At 39.0% G+C, this 20,529-nt stretch overlaps 1 protein-coding gene across 1 annotated transcript in view; it reads left to right on the forward strand.

Annotated features, from left to right (window-relative positions):
- Positions 1-11,453: 11,453 nt before the first annotated feature.
- The window catches only part of LOC150085155 (uncharacterized), a 66,611-nt gene continuing 57,535 nt past the window's right edge, over positions 11,454-20,529 (forward strand). Inside the window, exon 1 of the mRNA XM_090373850.1 lies at positions 11,454-11,838. The gene's annotated coding sequence lies outside the window, so the exon portion shown is untranslated. The remainder of the gene's footprint in view (positions 11,839-20,529) is intronic.

Genomic DNA, 20,529 nt, shown 5'->3' on the forward strand with positions numbered 1-20,529 from the left:
TGAGTTATGCAAAGCTATTAGAAAGAGACTCAGAGAGGACATAAGAAGATTTAACACAAGAAAAGTAGAACAAGCATTAAGGGAAAACAAAGGATTTAAATCAGCAGCCATGAGCAGTAATACAGAAAGACAAATGATACTGAAACTGAAGAATAGTGATGGTGTACTTATAAACAGCAGAGAAGGCATAATTCAAATAGCAGAAGACTACTATAGAGAATTATACAAGGAGCGAGGGAATGATACCAGCAGTGGGGAAGCTGGATTGCAAAGTAGCAACACATACGACATACCCGATATTCTTCCTGATGAGGTAGAACATGCATTGAAGAAAATGAAGAATCGGAAAGCCCCGGCGGAAGATGAAGTTACTGTAGAGTTGTTAAAATTGGGAGGAAGAGACATAACACAAAACCTGGCAAGGCTCTTCACAAAGTGCATTAGAAAAGGTGTGATGCCTATGCAGTGGAATAATGCAATCATAGTTTTGCTGCATAAGAAAGGAGATAAATCAGAAATTGGAAATTATAGACCAATTAGCTTTTTATCGCATATCTACAAGTTGTTCACAAGGGTCATTACTAACAGATTAGAAAGAATACTTGATGAGAATCAACCGAAAGAGCAAGCTGGCTTTAGGACAGGATTCTCAACTATGGATCACCTTCACGTAATATCACAGCTAATGGAGAAAGCAAATGAATATAAAACACCATTATGCCTGGCATTTGTGGATTATGAAAAGGCATTTGACTCCATACAGCATGAGGTAATGTTTCGGGCACTGGAAAGACAAGGCATAGATACTCCATATATTATGATTTTGAAGAAAATATATGAGAGTGCTACATCCTTTATTAGACTAGACAAAGACAGTAGCAAATTTAAAATCGAGAAAGGAGTTCGACAAGGAGACACAATATCTCCGAAGCTGTTTACTGCTGCCCTTGAGGAAGCTTTCAGAAGATTAGACTGGTCGCAGAAAGGAGTCAATGTGAACGGAGAGTACCTAAACCATTTACGATTTGCAGATGACATTGTGGTCATAAGCCACGATCCCAAAGAATTAGAGGAAAATCTTAACCAGTTATGCACAGTTAGTAAGGATTTTGGACTAAAGATGAATATGGCTAAAACAAAAGTAATGATGAACAAGTATGCCACGGAAAGGGAAATAATGATTGAAGGAGCAGTAATTGAAAAGGTGGAGTCATATACTTATCTGGGACAATTTATTAGCTGTAATAATGATAAATGGCTGGAAGTCAAGAGAAGAATAAATTTTGGATGGATAGCATTCAGGAAATATAGTCACATACTGAAGAGCAATATCCCAGTTTGTCTGAAACGTAAAATAATGAATCAATGTATACTCCCCACCATGACTTATGGAAGTGAAACTTGGGCACTCACCAAAAGAATGGAAGAGAAGCTAAGAACTACACAGCGAAGAATGGAACGAATTATATTGGGAATCAGACTGTTAGATAAGAAGAGAAACACGTGGATTAGGCAGCAAACTCAAGTAAAGGACATTCTTATCAAAACTAAAGAACTAAAATGGTCTTGGGCAGGACACATAGCTCGAAGACATGATGACAGATGGACTAAGAAAATAACAGAATGGTACCCAAGAGGAGCTAGAAGAAAACCTGGAAGACAAAGGCGGAGATGGATAGATGAAATTCGTGAGTTTTTGAGTAGTAAATGGATGGCCAGTGCTCAAAATAGAAAGAACTGGAAAGTTGTTGGAGAGGCCTTCATCCTGCAGTGGATTGAAAATGGCTGATGATGATGATGATGATGATGATGCCTTCCATGTAAATGATTTATAAATAAAAAATATTAAACTTATATATCAAATTTTTAAGTAAAATAGGGTGCGCGACCAAAAAAGTTTGGAGACCACTGATCTAGATAAGACTTCAGTTATAGTTCGAATACAGCATGGGTTTGTTAAGGGGAAGTCTTGTCTGACCAGTTTGATTGATTACTACGTGTGGTCACAAAGGAACTGGATGCAAAAAATAATTTTGATATCATATACTTGGATTTCAGGAAAGCTTTTGATAATGTTGCGCATAAAAGACTACGGTACAAATTGGAGCGGTATGGCATTAAGAGCAAGTTGCTACAATGGATAAAAGGATGGTTGAGTTGGAGAAAACAAAGAGTGCTAATCAGTGGACATTGTTCTTCGTGGACTAATGCTATTACTGGAGCCTCAACGCGTTCGGTGTTGTGCCTATGTTGTTTTGTATATTTATCAATGATATTGATGAAGGTATATCAGGCTTAATGTCGAAGTTTGCAGATGATACAAAGTTCTCAAGGTTGCTAATGACACTGTGCTACTACAACAGGATCTAGAAAAGTTGGGCAGATGGGCTGAGAAGTAGCAACTGAAGTTTAGATTGACAAATGCAAAGTACTGCTATGGGTATCAGTAACCTCAGTGAAATGTACCAGCTGTGTAGTGTTACACTCAGGAATCCTTAGAACCATTAAATCTGGTCAGCAGGAAACCTCTAACTGGACTGACTCAATCAACGCCATTCTCAACAAAGTCTTTCCTAACGATAACCCCCTGGAAGACCTTCCAGAACACAGTATAATCAGAAGAGACAATGCAAAATACCCAACGTCGGTGCAAACTGACCCATTCACAAAACAAGAACTGGAACTAGTTCTTAAGAAGATTAACATAAAAAAATGCCGAGGACTAGATATAGTGGAATATGCTATCATCATTGCGTTACATGAAATTAAACCTGAGCTCCTACTGTTATACAACAAGTGTCTCTCTCACTTTTGCTTCCCACAAATCTGGAAGATTGCGCTACTCCATCTCATTGCTAAGCCCAATAAACCAATTACAGAGCCGAGATCCTTCAGACCCATCGCGCTTCTGGCAAACTTGGAAAAAATCCTAGAATGGTTAATAGTCCTATGCATTACAAATCTGTTTCTTTCTCGGCATCTGATCTGGCCTGCACAATATGGATTTACCCCAGGTAGGTCTTGTGAGGAGGCCCTCTCGGACCTGGTCCTGCATCTGGAGTTGTCCAATTACAAGTATGAAATGGCCCTGTTCATTGAATTTGAGGGGGGGGTCTTCGACGACCTGTAGGATATCCTGGAACGCCTCAGATCGGCAGAATGCCCTCACAACCGCTATTGGTTAATCCGAAACTTCTTTTTAGAGCGATCGATCATCGTAAAATCTAAATACCAACAGATCCACAGACCTATTTACCAGGGGTGGCCACAGGGATCGGTTCTTGGATCCCTGGTCTGGAATATATCGTCACTGTCCTCCCCACACCGGGTGGAAAATGCGCGGGTTCGAATCCCGTCGATGACGCGAGGAACTTTAATGGGCTTTTTTTCCACTATGGGTTAGGTCTCAGGCGTAGATAGCAAGGTTTCCCCCCAGAAACTGGGGTTGTTCGTCCAGCAAAACAGGTAAATCGACCAGAGAACCACGCAATTTACAGACACAAATATGGGTTTATGTAGTCAATTACGGGTAACCCTATAATAATAATAAACAAATAAAATGGTCTGGAATGTGGTACTTCAAAACTGTCTACACAAATCATTTGAACATACTAAAATTTTTGAACATACATTGCATTTGCTGATGATTTGACTGTCATCATCTCAGGCCATTCAAGATCTGTCCTTGAACTTGAGTGCAGAAAGTCCTTGATAGCCTCACCTCTTGGGTGGCAACCTGCAAACTTCAGATTAATCCCACCGAAACAAAGATGATGATTTTTAAAACTAAACTTGGTGTAAGAAAGCCCCCCCCCACCAGGTCAAAATTAAGGTATCCAGCTCCACAGACCTATTTACCAGGGGGTGTCCACAAGGATCGGTTCTTGGATCCGATCCCTGTGGGATCGGATCCAAGAACCTGCAACACCTTCGTGAAGAAACCAGGAAGTTTAAAGCCTCCATCATTAGAATTTTAAGAAATGAGTGGGGCCTGTCCAGACGGACTTTGCCCCTCTACTATAAAGAGGTATTCCTTCCCATAGTCTCATTCGCGGCGGGAACTTGGTTCCGCAGTGTAGTAAACATAAAAATGAAGGAAAAACTTAACTCGATCCACAGGTAAATTCTACTAGCAATACATCGCATCTGCCGAAATAATCTCCACTGCGGCAATTCAGGTTATTGCAGGAACTCTCCCGTTAGACCTTCGTGTAATATTTAGCGGATTATGCTTCAGGCTTAAAAAAGGAAAACCTACTTCCATCATGGATATAGACCTATCGCTGAATGCTGACAATTAAAGGGAAAAAGCTCGATGCTTCGACGAGCTGATAAATGTCTGGCGAACAAGGTGGGACAATTCAACTGTTGACACTGTAACTAGAAATTTGGTACCGGATGTCTCCTTTGTGATGTCAAAGAAGGTTAGCTCTTGGTTTACGATTAGTCTGGAAACATCATATCTTATTACTCGGCATGGGTCCCTTAACGAAAAACTTCACTAGCTAGGCCTGTTAAATACTGACCTCTGTTTCTGTGGAACCAAAGAAAATTGGCAACATCTTCTCCACGAATGTGCTTGCTATGAAGACCTTAGGAATGAGCTGCGATATGAAATCTCATCTTTCAGTGTAAATAAAGTTGACCAACTTGTTCTAATCCCACTTCACCTGTTTGCACAGGTGAAGTAGGATCAGAACTTTTTTTTGCGGCTGCTGTCTTTGCCAGAAGGAAAAATATGCTTACAACTAATGCAACAGCCCCATAACTTCAAGCATCATACAAAGATCAATTTATATAGTTTTTCAATTATATTAATTGGCTGGGACATTTCTAAATTTTTAGAGTAGTGCGGATTTCCTCTCTGTATTTCTTGTTGTTTATCACTTCTTGGAGGTAACAATTGATCACTTGAAGAGAGGCAGCGTTTGCTTAGGCAGGATTCTATCGGTATGGGCTAGCCGGTTATGGGTTGCTAACAGATGTGCTGAAGATCGGATATTAGGGAAAGGAATTTTTCAAGAGCATTGATCTTAATGCACTATATCTTTTCAACCGTGTCCATCTTGATTGTGAATAACAGCCTTCTTTCTCCGATGTAAGACCACAACCTGCGCAGTTGAAGGGCATTTGCTAGCCGAGTTGCTCGAAGAACTGAGGGAAGGTTGCACATAGTGGCGGACCATTTTTACCGCCAGAATTCCACGGCAAATGATCTTTTAAAGTTGTATTCGGCAGCTGAGACTCATATCTCTGAGGCGTATAGGGCGATCGGGTATAGAAAGGATACACTATATCTTTTTAGCAGGTGTGGATCATTGGTGCAGAGCATCTGTTGCTTGGAGACACAGCGTGGAGAAGTCAGCCTCAAAATTGTGAGGTTGATGTGCTTCGGTTAATAGCTTGGAGTTGAATACTCACACATCTTTGTCCCCTGAGGGGAGTCTGCGCGGGTAGCACAGTGGTATCGTCACCGTCCTCCCCACATCGGGTGAAAAGGCCTGGGTTCGAATCCCATCGATGACGCGAGGAACTTTAATGGGCATTTTTCACTCCGTGGCTGAGTTAGTTGGTCTCAAGCGTAGATAGCAAGGTTTTTCTCCCCAGTAACTGGGGTTTTTTTCGTCCAGTAAAAAACAGGCAAATCAACCATAGAACATACGCAATTTACAGACACAAATACGGGTTAATGTATTTAGTTACGGGCAACCCTAAAATAATAATTTTTTTTTTCGTCCCCTGAGGGGGCGTAGATTCAAATTGAGGAAAGACAGTTGTAAAATAACTGTGCGGAAGTTTGTCTATACTGGCCTCTGTAGCCAAGTGGTCACGAGTGGGAGTGCAGTAGCACATTTTCTTTGAGTGGATCGGGGTTCAAATCCCTGACTGCTGAATACGGTTGATCTGCTAACTCGCACTGGACCAGCGTGGCAGATTGTGGTCCATTTCCCTCAACGTGAATTGTTGAGGAGGCTTCCATCTTGCAGTGGGTTGATAATGGCTGCAATTTATTTTATTTAGTTTATTGCTGGAACAGACATCCATCTGTTGTTGTGGAAGTTGATATGATAGCTTAAATAAATTTAAAGCTGAACTAGACACATTTGGAGTAACAGGATGGGTTAAATTGGAAGAATTTTTTTTTTCTTTTTTTTTTGGCTGATATAAGCTTGCTTTCTTGCACCATATGCCTCAAATAATGCTAATGCTAACGTTTGAACACATGCAACTGAGGTGCCATTGAGCGCAGGATCCAACATAGTTGTGCTGCCCTTTAGTGAGATGATTTGTGCATTTCAGAGGATTGATTTGGAGTTTGAAGGCATTGAGGTAGTCGGCTAAGTCCTGTACTTCCCTATTAGTTTGTCGAGTGGCTTCAGCTGGAAAGTCGGATGGCAATATCTTAGTAAGGAGATCGACATCATCAGCATATTATGATCCAAATGCATTTGTTAGCCACAAACGGCAATATGACTGTTGTGAAGAGAAATCTGGATAGGGCCCCTGCCTTGAGGCTCACTGACAGTTATATCACGCGAAATGATAATTATTTCGACCTTTAGGAAGAGAGTCCTCTGGTATAGCAAATATTTTAGGAACCAGTGAACATCACCGTGGGAATTGAAGGTCGTAGCCAAGTGGTCAGAGCGCGGGTGCATAAGTACACGTGCCTTGAGTGACCCGGGTTCAAGCTCATGACTGCTGAATACGGTGCTGTTTCTTGTATTCTCTCTCTCTACTTTGTAAACTCCTCTGACCGGAGTTCACAAGGTTGTCCTGGAGTATAAACAGAAAATTTATATAGATGGCATAACATGGAGAGTGAATGTCAAGATATATGACTCACAGCTCCTGAGTTTATAGCATAGTAGTATCTTCACCGTCCTCTCCACACCGGTGGAAAGGACGGTGAAGATACTTCAGTGGGCTTTTTTCACTCTTTGACTAAGTTAGTCGGTCTTAGCCGTCGATAACAAGGATTTTTCCCCAGAAACTGGGATTTTTTCGTACAGCAAACAGGCAAATCGACCAGAGAACATACGCAATTTACAGACAAAATAAATATATGGGTAGATGTAATCATTCAGAGGACCCTAATATCACAATTTGGTTTTTTGTAGCACAGTGGTATTGTCACCGTCCTCCCCACACCGGGTGGAAAAGGCCCGGGTTCGAATCCCATCGACGACGCCAAGAACTTTAATGGGCTTTTTTCACTCCGTGGCTGAGTTAGTTGGTCTCAGGTGTAGATAACCCCAGGGGATCATATCTGGTGAGTATGGGCTTTGGTCCTAAGCTGGATATCATTATTCTTCTCTTTCTTGGTGATTACCTTCTACTTCACTCTCTCTTTCAGGGTAACTCAGATTTTTTTTTGGCTGGTGCAACATAAGCCTCAGGCTTCCTTGCACCATATGTCTAATAATAATAATAATAATAATAATAATAATAATAGATAGCCAAATTTTTTTCCCCTAGAAACTGGGTCTTCTCGTCCAGAAAAAACAGGCAGAATTTCCGTTGTAGCAACAGCATCAGTAGGATGAGTGCGGGTAAAAGTTGACAAGTTATAGCTGGAAGCTGCTTAGAAAAACTGGCACTGTAATCGAACCACTCATCTGGTTCTACGTTCCGGGAAGAACTAGCCTTTGTTTTGTACTGTAGAATGGCTTTCTCTTTTTTGGGGTTCTTCGAAAGTGCGCCTTAGTTGCTGCTGATTTATTTATGTCGAATTCAGCCCTAGACCTTGGAGAATGCAATGCGATCTCGGAAGTAGCCAGAAGCTTTCCATTTAGCGTGCAGTGATTGTCTGTAGTGGAAACTTTGGTTGTGTTGAGGAGTCTACCACACTCTGGGGCATGGAATGAGGATGAGTGTAGCTGTGAGAAGGGCAATACTATTGAACCATTTGGTTACTACGTCAGTTGGGAGGCTCAGTTCGCATGTTTCCAAGATGTTCCATGGGACAGAAGATGCAGCACACTGGATCAAGAAATTGCGGAGCAGTTTCGGGAATATTGAAGTTCAAAATTTAAAATTATTAAAGTAGGGCTACCCGTAATTTCTTATATATACCGGTGTATATATTATGTCTGTAAATTGCTTGTGTTCTCTGGTCGATTTGCCTGTTTTGATGGACGAAAAAACCTTGCTTTCTACGTCTGAGACCGACTAATTCCGCGACAGAGTGAAAAAAAGCCAATCAAAGTTCCTCACGTTATCGACGGGATTCGAGCCTGGGTATTTTCCACCCGGTGTGAGAGGACGGTGACAATGCCATTGTGCTACCCGCGCAGACCGAGGTAGGTCTGAGCGGTAGAAATTGTTTATGGGTAAGAGAACGGTAAATATGATTGGCAGGTGGTCCGATTGAAACTTTTCGCCTGTGGTTTCTTCGAGATGGCATGTCGCCAAAGCAACGACAATGATAGCAGGTTTTGGTCCCTCGTTGGCCGATGGTTAATTTGGAAGATTTGTAGTGATTGGAAAAATTTCCTGAGTCGACTTTTGAGGTGTTGGACAAGCGGCGGAAAGTCGAAGTCTCCACATGTAACTTGAGTGGCCGCTGGATGCAGATTATTAATTAACCAGTGAGCGGTTTCGCAGAAAGCAATCATACAGTACCATTATCACGGGTTAATTTATATGCATCCCATTCAATTTTCTTCTCTGCCACGTGTCTCAATAATTCACCTGACATCCATTTAGGTTTAAGCCTTGAAACAGTATTTCTTTGTTAGTATGAAGCGCCTAGTAGCCTCTATGATTACTTCCCTGAATGCTTCCCATTTAGAATTTGCTGTTGGTTATATCATCAGTTGGTCCCACTGCATAGAATTTAAAAATTTTCAGAGACCACAGTAGTCATCCTTGCAAAAGAAAAAGCCTTCCCATTTACTTTTGACAATAGGTATGTCTTTAATTAAATTCCGCATTAATACACTGTGACTGGTGCCATCCAATGGGTCTTTTACCCTCAAATTCTTATTACATAAAGAATTACTGCAGCTAACGAGATCAAGAATTTTGCTTCCCCTTTTTCTCTCTTACGTGCTGCTTTAGAGGACAGTCATCCAAGAAATCTACAAGAGTCTTGCTAGTGTGTGAGTGACCAACCACAAATTCTAGTCAACGTCTGAAAAGTTAAAATTCCCCTTATAAGACATTCTGTTAACACACTTCTACTCTCAATTTTGTTTTCCCTGTGCTTATATCACACCTGACTGGCTCAACATTGTACTATTCACCCAAGTCAACTCGGTGCACAGCCTTACGTTTAAGATACTTCTTAGCATTAGCATTAGCAGTGGCAAATTATGCAAGAAAGCAAGATTATACAGTATCAGCAAAAAAAAAGAAAAGAAAACAGTATTCCCATTTCATCTATTCATTCCCTCCAATAGTTTCTCTAGTTCTTCCTTGAATTTATTAAACTATCAACTTCCACGACAACAGGTGGACGTTTGTTCCAACAAGGAACCACACGTTGGCTAAAGGCCAACTTCCAAACATTTATTCTTCAATCATTGTTCCTCAGTTTAAATTTGTGCCTCCTCGTGTGTATGTGGTTTGAGCAAGAGGATGAATGCCATCAGCACTGAGCTGCTCAATCCTTTCAAAACCTTAAACACCTCAATCAGTTCACCTCGCTTATCCCTCGTCTCCTGACGCATCAAGTTGCAGAACTGAAACCTTTGTTGGTGATTGCACCTCTTTGTTCCCGTCACCAATCTCATTGCCCTTCGCTCTACTCCTTCCAGCAGCTCCACATCCTTCCTAAAATGAGGCCTTCAGACCTGTATGCAGCACTGAAGATGTGACCTGACCATTGCCTTATACAATGGGATAATCATCTCCTTATCCCTAATAGAAAAATTCCTATATATCATTGACAAAACGCCATGAGCTGTTCTGGCAGAATGTCTGCATTCTCAGAGAACTTCATATCGAACTGCACAATTACCCCAGGTCTTTTTCATTTTCCACAACCCCACGTTTAGTACCACACAGTTGATATGTTACTCTGAGGTTACTGCTACCCACATGCAGTACTTTGCAATTATTAATGTTAAACTTCAATTGCTATTTTTCAGCCCATGTGTCTAAATTTTATATATCTTTTTGCAGTAGTATACTGCCACTAACCACCTTGTCAACCTTTGTATCATCTGCAAACTTGGACATTAAGCCTGTTATACCTTCATCAATGTCATTCATAAATATACAAAATAACAATGGGCCGAACACCGAACTCTGAGGGACTGCACTGATAACACAGGTCCATGAAACGCAATGTCTATTGATCACCGTTCTCTGTCTTTTTGCACTCAATTATCCTTTTATCTATAGTAGCAATTTGCCCTTAATGCGACACTGCTCCAAAAGACACCAGTCTTTTATGTGCAACAGTATAAAAATCTTTCCTGAAATTCAAGTAAATGATATAAAAACTATTTTTCCATCCCGTTCCTTTATGTCCTTATCGTAGTATCCAATTAAATTAGTCAAACAAGATTTCCCCTTAACAAACTCATGCTATGTCTGGTATATTTGCACTCTTGCCTACATGATCCTGCATTACTTCTTTTACCAGCAACTACATTATTTTCTTAACTAAGAGCATAACCCGTCCTGTCCTACCTATCCTTCCTCAATATATTGTTCTCCCTATATTCCATTTCACCATTGCTCAAGTACGAGTGACAGCACATCTTGGCTGTACCTGCAATGTCTGCATTCGATGAGTTAATCATTAATTAAAATTCTATTTTTCTTCCTACTATTAGTGTACATGCAAGTATACGTGCACATGTTCTTACTTTTAGTCACCTTAACACACATAGCACATGTATAGAGGCCGACGTAGCCTAGTGGTCAGGCGCGCGGGTGCATAAGTACACGTGCCTTGAGTGACCGGGGTTCAAGCCCGTGACTACTGAATACGGTGCTGTTTCTTGTATTCTGTCTATTTGTGAACTCCTCTGACCGTTTGGTCGTCCCGGAGTATAAACAGAAAATTTATTTAATTTATTTATTTGTTCCATGAGGACCCTCAGCAGGGCCTGAAATATCCGATACCTTGCTTTCCAGGCTGCTGCACGTTACAATAGAAGTGCAAAGATCACTTTCACCAGTGTCTGCGGCTATTGTTTGTGTATTCCCCTTTCCCCCTTCATACCAGCGATATTCCCGACCCACCTATCACTACCTCGATAGCATCAGCAATTAATTTTGCATGTACAATTACGTGCATTAGGAATATTCCAGTCTTTAATAAATAATTTTTGGCTTTCTCAGTTTGGCCGCGCGACGTGGCGTGGCACTGCAGTCGCCATAGGTATGAAAATCGGAAGGGAGTGTGATTCGTGTTGATTGTTTTGATCGCTGCATAAGATAATGAGTTGACGCCCTACGTAATAGAACCATTTAGAAGTATTAAAAATATTTCAACTATGACACAATTCGCAATTTGGGCTTTAACACACAGTCTCCCAACGATGAATGAATTTTTCAAGAAAACAAAACAAATGCTTGAGTTTTTTATGTTTACAGCCACGTGCATTAAATAAATTTCGTGTGGTTATGTAATAACGGTTTTATGTGCTATGTGTGTACATAGCACATGTCATTGTTATCTATGCACAGATGATCACAAGCGATTATCGATGATGATTATCTGTACCTAGATTATTTTTCCACGAAGGAATGTGTCAATGTTTGCTATCACGTGTTACATATGAACACAGTTTACTTTCGGTTTCGTTTTGAACATATATGTTTATGAAGTCCTGGGCTGTTGCTTTCATCTTGTCGACAACAAGAATATTTTATTAAAAGGTAAGTTTCTTTAAGTGTATATTTGAGTTTTACGTTACCTGTTATGAGTGACATTTGAATCTAGCAATTTACTTTTGGTTTCGTTTACTTTTGAACCGAAAGTAAATTGCTACAGATTCAAACGTTTTGTGTATATGTTTCAGATGATTTCTTGGGCTGTTTTCAGCTTCTCGACAGTAAGAACACCGGATGAGATTCTTTATTTTTATACTGTTTTTATGTTTTTGATTTGTTCTTTACATGGCTAAATTTATTTATTTTTAATCAAGACTGTGGGTATAATATTTGTCATTCACTGACACCCAGAATAAACAAATCCAGCACAGCGACGTTTCGGTGAGCATATTGTAATTATTATTATTATTATTATTATTGTTGTTATTATTAGCCACATGGTGCAAGAAAACCTGAGGCTTATGCTGCACCAGCAAAAAATAAATAAATAAATAAATTCCCCGAGTTACCCTGAGAGAGAGGAATCACCAAGAAAGAGAAGAATGATGATATCCAGCTCAGGACCCTGGGTGTACCAAGCCCATACTCACCAGATGTGAGCCCCTGGGATAAGATGATCGTAGATGTCTAGAACTCTAGATAATCCCGGACAGGAATGGAATTATAGCTCCTCTAGGATTATTTTTGAGACAGTCATAATGCACAAAGAAATGAGATAAGCAAGGAAATGGTTAGGACCGTTGGTATAATGGGGGATATCCAGAGAGTAAGGTATACGAGGGGCCCTGTCAATTCATTTATTGACACAACTATACAACAGAGCACATAAATAGAGGCATTATAACATTGATTTTATATTTGTCATTCACTGACACCCAGAATAAACAAATCCAGCACAGCGACGTTTCGGTGAGCATATTGTAATTATTATTATTATTATTATTATTGTTGTTATTATTAGCCACATGGTGCAAGAAAACCTGAGGCTTATGCTGCACCAGCAAAAAATAAATAAATAAATAAATTCCCCGAGTTACCCTGAGAGAGAGGAATCACCAAGAAAGAGAAGAATGATGATATCCAGCTCAGGACCCTGGGTGTACCAAGCCCATACTCACCAGATGTGAGCCCCTGGGATAAGATGATCGTAGATGTCTAGAACTCTAGATAATCCCGGACAGGAATGGAATTATAGCTCCTCTAGGATTATTTTTGAGACAGTCATAATGCACAAAGAAATGAGATAAGCAAGGAAATGGTTAGGACCGTTGGTATAATGGGGGATATCCAGAGAGTAAGGTATACGAGGGGCCCTGTCAATTCATTTATTGACACAACTATACAACAGAGCACATAAATAGAGGCATTATAACATTGATTTTCTTCATGATTGGCACTACTACAGTTTAGATCAGTGGTTTTCAACCAGGGTGCCGTGTAATTTGGGTTTAAGTTACTTAAAGTTATTATTATTATTTATTATTTTTTTAATTTGTATATTTATTTCATTATAAAAAGGTGTATGGTATCCATTGTACCGTATCTTTTTAATTTTGTGGTGATCTATAATTGATCTTTATTTAGTACCTCTATATAAAGAATAAAATTATTATATAGGTATATATTAAAAGGTTGAAAACCACTGTGTTAGGTATTTATTTTGGCCTAGGGGTGCCGTGAAAAAATTACTGGGACACTAAGGGCGCCGTGAACTGAGAAAGTTTGGGAACCTCTGGTTTAGATATTTGTAGGTCTGACGAGGGGAGGGAATAGGAGTCTAGAGCAGTATTGAATTTGGGGGGGGGTGACCACCGGGAGTGAATTTAACCCCTGGTGGAATAAAATTACCCTCCCCCCCCAGCAAAAAATAGTAATTTTTATTTTGATATTCTTTCAAAGACCTCGGACTTTGAAAATTTTCACCACATTTTTTGTTCAATGAAATTTTCTTCTCACTGCACTCTTTAGGACCATATTATCAGTTTACATAACATTGTAATTATAAAACACAAATTCAATTAATCTATGTCAAATAAACACAACACAAAAAATCACAGCAACTAAGTGTAGTACTCGTTAGGTGGTACATAGCAAAAATAAATCACTAAAATTAAAAAGGCATGAAATTTTCAAAATAAATAAATGGGCAGTATTTCTGGCTGTACAAATTGTAACTAAAAGCCATTATTTCAAGTGACAGCATTTACATTTCGTGGTTCCCTTTATTTTCATATAAACCATCACTTGATAGTTTTTCACACAAATGGTCTACTTGCAACTAATTCTTTGTATATCACAAGCACTATCTTGTCCTGTGGCTTTCAGGGGAAGAGCTAACAATGTCTGGGCAGAGAGAGAGGAGTCTACTGCAGCCGCTATTTCGATCAGCAGTTTTGCTTTATGGTTTTCACATTCCCTTTATTTGTTTTTTTCACAGCAAGAGTCTACTTGTGGCTAATTCTTCCTTTGTATACCGCAAACAAGACGGTTTGGTTGCAGCCTATAAACAATACATTTCATAATCTTTTTATTATATGTGTAGTGTAATATTGCAAAATTGCTTAGAAGGCCTGAATGAGTTATCGGAAAAATTTATAAATGAAGTGATTGATACAGATGCAAAGAATAAGATTATTATAATACTTGCATGTTTGATTATAATTTGTGTAGATTTTTTTGCAAATTTTAATTTCACATTTTATTTTTTTTCCTATTTTGTTTTCTCATATTCTCTTATAACATTCATAAATATACAGATTTGTTTGTAACATATGTATGTTGAAAATATTAAATAATAATAAAAAATATATACATACACTACATGTCCCCCCCCCCTGAAGTTTACATTCTTCCCCCGGTGCATGTACTCCCCAAAGTTTACATCTCCCCGTTGCAAACACTGTATTTACATCATCCCGTTGCAAACACTGTATTCAATTTCAATCGGCAGTTTTGCTTTATGGTTTTCACATTCCCTTTATTTGTTTTTTTCACAGCAAGAGTCTACTTGTGGCTAATTCTTCCTTTGTATACCGCAAACAAGATGGTGTCTAGAGTACCCATGTGCCAAATTCATCAAGGGGTCGGCTAAGACATTATTACATTTTTAATAACCAGCAAAAAAACTACAAACTGAAAATAATACAAATGTTATACAAAAATTTTATTAATTTTTTTTATCTTATTCATTATATGTTATAATTGACTTGTTGCTTTTTAACCTTCATATCTACAATGTGGGCACAGAAACACATATACTAAGACAAGGGTTATTGTTATTTTTGGATTTTAGGAGCATTAGCAACTAAGGCCATATTGCTCCGGGATATGCGGTGGTCATTCCCTGACCTTTCCGCATCCTCCGTATTTGGTGGTGACGGGCTCGAACCCCGGTCTAATCAAGAAGCGTGTGCTACGAACTGCTGCTCCTTCCCACCTGGCTACGGAGGCGCCTACTAAGACAAGGGAGGAAGCCTGTCGTGCCCATGTTAGCTTTTGACTTCCCTAGATATTTGTCCCACTTGTAGATGAAATAATGCATGTCTGTTGCCAGGAGCAGATTTACCAATAGTAGGCAGCGTAGGTGACTGAGTTGCAAGTGGGATTAGCTGGCTGTTTGTGTGACTGGAGACATTGCAGGAGGGGAAAGAATATATAGAATATAGGCTATATAAGAAAGAATATAGGCTGCCTTTGTCTGCTTCAAAGAAATTCTAATTAAGGAAAAACTGTTGCCCTGATGAAGAGGTTGTACAGGGTATTCAAACTTTTCTTGGCCATGCAATTCTTTTATAGCTCTAATATATTCCTTGGGACCCTTTTGCAAATTAAATCCTCCACAGAACTATACTACATATGTGTACAAATAAAAAAAAAAATCAATGATGAAAAATTAATGACATTTGCAGAAACACAAGGAATCTGCAAAACATTATGAAAACCACTGTTCGGAATCTTTCTTAAAATATTTTCATTAAAAATATTCCCCTTTTTCATTAAAATGCATTTTGGATAGCAAAGATGTAAAAATGTGCCCCCCCCTATTAAAAATCTATAGAAACAAAATTCCCATGGAACCCTAGAATTCTGCAGAAATTCAATTTGTGTGTCTAAATCAGTAGATCCGTGGCCAGAAAATGGTTGATCTCAAAGCATACTTTGGTCAATCACCATGTACAAATAAAAGAATAAAAAGAATATAATTTTCAGGAAAACACCAATGCTAGAAATCTGGTTTTTATTTTTATTTATTTTTTTATGAATACCCCAAACGCAAAAGATATTAGAATCTCTGGCACTTAGTACCATGTGTGGGTTGAAGGTTCAGAAGATGAAGGAAGATACTTGTCATTAAACCTGAATTTCGTAAATTAATTTTCAAGAAATATGTGTGAAGGAAGATTGTTCCAGAAAATGGAAGTTGAAGGAATAAATGAGGAAGAAGAAGAAAAGTTAGTTCTGTGAGTTTGAAGCTGGATGGTAAAAGGATGCTAACTGGCTGGGCACATGTTCGAACTCATCTGAAAGAGAGTGAGGAAAATTACAAAAGCCATTTCAGAAGAATATTACCCATGGAATTATCTATGAAAAAGCATACAGCAGAAACAGAACATCTCTGAGACAGAGTGGAGGGACTTTGTAACAGATAGGTCATTAATTAACCTAGCTGCCTCTTTTGAATGGAATTTAGAAGCCTGAGAGAGGTTATGGGAGCATCACCCCAGATTCCCCTCATTTAATTTTTAAATCTACTTCAAATTTTTATGTGTTTCTTATAATAAATAACTGTTATAATTCTACAAACAGCATATTTTGTTTAAAACCTTAACTACAAATGTACCGACTTATGACACTTACACAGATATTGTGTAATTGTCTGTGTTTACTACCTGCCAAACACCTAGCTTGGAAAAAAAAATTTACTAAATAGGTCATTTAATCATCATCAGCCATTTTCAATTCGTTGCAGGATGAAGGCCTGTCCAGCAACTTTCCAATTCCTTCTGTTTTATGCAATGGCCATCCATTTACTACCCACAAACTCATGAATTTCATCCCTCCATCTCCATCGCTGTCTTCCAGATTTTCTTCTAGCTCCTCTTGGGTACCATTCTGTTATTTTCTTGGTCCATCTGTCATCATGTCTTCGAGCTATGTGTCCTGCCCAAGACCATTTTAGTTCTTTAGTTTTGATAAGAATGTCCTTTACTTGTGTTTGCTGCCTAATCTATGTGTTTCTCTTCTTATCTAACAGTCTCATTCCCAATATAATTCATTCCATTCTTTGCTGTGTAGTTCTCAGCTTCTCTTCCATTATTTTGGTGAGTGCCCAAGTTTCACTTCCATAAGTCATGGTGGGGAGTATACATTGGTTCATTATTTTATGTTTCAGACAAATTGGGATATTGCTCCTCACTATGTGACTATATTTCCTGAATGCTATCCATCCAATATTTATTCTTCTCTTGACTTCCAGCCATTTGTCATTATTACAGCTAATGACTTGTCCCAGATAAGTATATGACTACACCTTTTTAATTACTGCTCCTTCAATCATTATTTCCCTTTCTGTGGCATACTTGTTCATCATTACTTTTGTTTTAGCAATATTCATCTTTAGTTCAAAATCCTTACTAACTCTGCATAACTGATTCAGATTTGCCTCTAATTCTTTGGGATCATGGCTTATGACCACAATGTCATCTGCAAATCGTAAATGGTTTAGGTACTCTCCATTCAAACTGACTCCTTTCTGCAACCAGTCTAATCTTCTGTAAGCTTCCTCAAGGGCAACAGTAAACAACTTCGAAGATATTGTGTCTCCTTGTCGAACTCCTTTCTCAATTTTAAATTTGCTACTGTCTTTGTCTAGTCTAATAAAGGAGGTCTCATTCTCATATATTTTCTTAAAAATCATAATATATGGGGTATCTATGCCTTGTCTTTGCAGTGCCCGAAACATTGCCTTATGCTGTATGGAGTCAAATGCCTTTTCATAATCCGCAAATGCCAGGCATAATGGTTTTTTATATTCATTTGCTTTCTCCATTAGCTGTGATATTATGTGAAGGTGATCCATAGTTGAGAATCCTGTCTTAAAGCCAGCTTGCTCTTTCGGTTGATTCTCATCAAGTATTCTTTCTAATCTGTTAGTAATGACCCTTGTGAATAACTTGTTGATGTGGGATAACAAGCTAATTGGTCTATAATTTCCAATTTCTGATTTATCTCCTTTCTTATGCAGCAAAAGCATCATGCCTTTTCTAATATATTTTGGGAAGAGTCTTGCCAGTTTCTGTGTCATGTCTCTTCCTCCCAATTTTAACAACTCTACGGTAACTTCATCTTCCCCCGGGGCTTTCTGATTCTTCATTTTCTTCAATGCGTGTTCTACCTCATCAGGAAGGATATCGGGTATGCTGTATTTGTTACTAATTTGTGATCCATCTTCCCCACTGCTGGCATCATTCCCTCGTTCCTTGTATAATTCTCTGTAGTAGCCTTCTATTTAAATTATGCCCTCTCTGCTATTTATAAGTACACCATATCAGTTTCCGAATCATTTGTCTTTCTGTATTACTGCTCATGGCTGCTGATTTAAATCCTTTGTTTTCCCTTAATGCTTGTTCTACATTTCTTGTGTTAAATCTTATGTCCTTTCTGAGTCTCTTTCTAATGGCTTTGCATAACTCAGTATACTCAATTTTCTCCTTGTCAGTGTTTATCTTCCTCTTCATTTGTCATCTTCAGTTCATCGTGACTAATTTTTTCTTCTTTGGATTTCTTTTTACCTATAGATTTCTTGGGCTTTATCACTTTCAGAAAGTTGTAATATTCCTCGTCAATATCTTGGTCCTGAATAGTCTGCAGAAGCTGAAACTGTTCTTAAGTTCCAGTACATACTGCTTTTTCTCGTTTTCTGTTATCTCAAAGACCTTCATATTATTTACTCGAGTCAGTTTATTCCTTTCTTTTCTTACATCTATATTACATCTATATCCAAGAAAATTAATGGAGGCACTGGTTAAAGAAGCACTGCAGGATCATCTAGACAAGAATTCAGTTATAGCTCAGACACAGCATGGTTTTGTTAAGGGCAGGTCTTGTCTGACCAATTTGATTGGATACTATGATGTAGTCACAAAAGAACTGGATGCAGGGAATAACTTTGATATTATATATTTGGATCTTAGAAAGGCTTTTGATACTGTTGCGCATGGCAGACTGCTGCACAAATTGGAGTAGTGTGGCATTGGAGGCAAATTGCTGCTATGGATAAAGGGATGGTTGAGTGGCAGAAGACAGAGAGTGGTAATCAATGGACACTGCTCAACGTGGACTAATGTTATTAGTGGAGTTCCTCAGGGTTCAGTGTTAGGTCCATTGTTGTTTTCTGGATTTATAAATGATATTGATGATGGTATATCAAGCTTAATGTCCAAGTTTGCAGACGATACAAAGGTTTTCAGGGTTGTTAAGGACACTACTGATGCTATGCTGCTGCAACAGGATCTGGAAAGGTTGAGCAGATGGGCTGAGAGGTGGCAAATGAAGTTTAACATTGACAAATGTAAAGTACTACATATGGGAAACAGTAATCCCAGATCAACGTATCAACTCTGTGGTACTACGCTGACAGTGGTAGAGAATGAAAAGGACCTGGGGATAATTGTGCAGGCAGATATGAAGTTCTCTGAGCAGTGCAGATGAGCTGCAAGAGTCGTTCATGGTGTCTTGTCAATGATATACAGGAATATTTCTAGCAGGGATAGGGATGTGATTATTCCCTTGTATAAGGCATTGGTCAGGCCACACCTTGAGTACTGTATACAGGTCTGGAGGCCTCATTTCAAGAAGGATGTAGAGCTACTGGAACGAGTACAGAGAAGGGCAACAAGATTAGTGAATGGAACAAAGGGGTGCTCTTACGAAGAAAGGCTTAAGTTTTGCAAATTACAGAGTCTGGAGACTAGGCATCAGCGAGGTGATCTGATAGAGGTGTATAAGGCTTTGAATGGCTTGAGCATGCTCAATGCCGATGGGATTCTTCCTCTTGCTCAGAATAAACACCTGAGAGGGCATAAATTCAAATTGAGGAAGGACAGATGTTGGATACATGTGCGGAAATTTGCCTTTAGCCAGCGGGCAGTTGGTTTGTGGAATAGACTTCCATCACTTGTTGTTGATGTTGATAGACTAAACAAATTTAAGGCTCAGCTGGACAGGTATTTTGAATGAACGGAGGGGTGAAATGGGAGTAGTGGTTTTTTTTTTTTTTTTTTTTTGGCTGATGCTGAATAAGCTTGCTTTCTTGCATCATATGCCTCTACTAATGCTAATGCTAAAAGTGTGCATCTTACCATTCTGTGATCACTTCCAACATTTACCTTGTTCAGGACGGTAACATCATTCACAATATATCTTCTGTTAGTGAGGATGAAGTCGATTTCAATTAATCCATTTGGGCTCTTCCATGTCCACTTTCTGTTTACCCTTTTCTTGAAAAAAGTATTCATTATTGACATTCCTCGAGATTCTGCAAATTCCACAAGTCTTGCGCCTCTTTCATTTCTTTCACCAATTCCAAAATTTCCTATAGTTCCCCTTTCTGTTCTGTTTTTGTCTCTTTCCAATCTTAGCATTGAAGTCCCCCATAATAATAGTGTAGTGGGTTTTCTGCTCATCTAGAAGACTCAATTTCGGTGTACTTTTCTACAACCTCTTCATCATCATGGC

The sequence above is a fragment of the Mastigoproctus giganteus genome, chromosome 5, assembly GCF_048544385.1.
Source record: "Mastigoproctus giganteus isolate SK-2022 chromosome 5, ASM4854438v1, whole genome shotgun sequence".
Lineage (NCBI taxonomy): Eukaryota > Metazoa > Arthropoda > Arachnida > Uropygi > Thelyphonidae > Mastigoproctus > Mastigoproctus giganteus.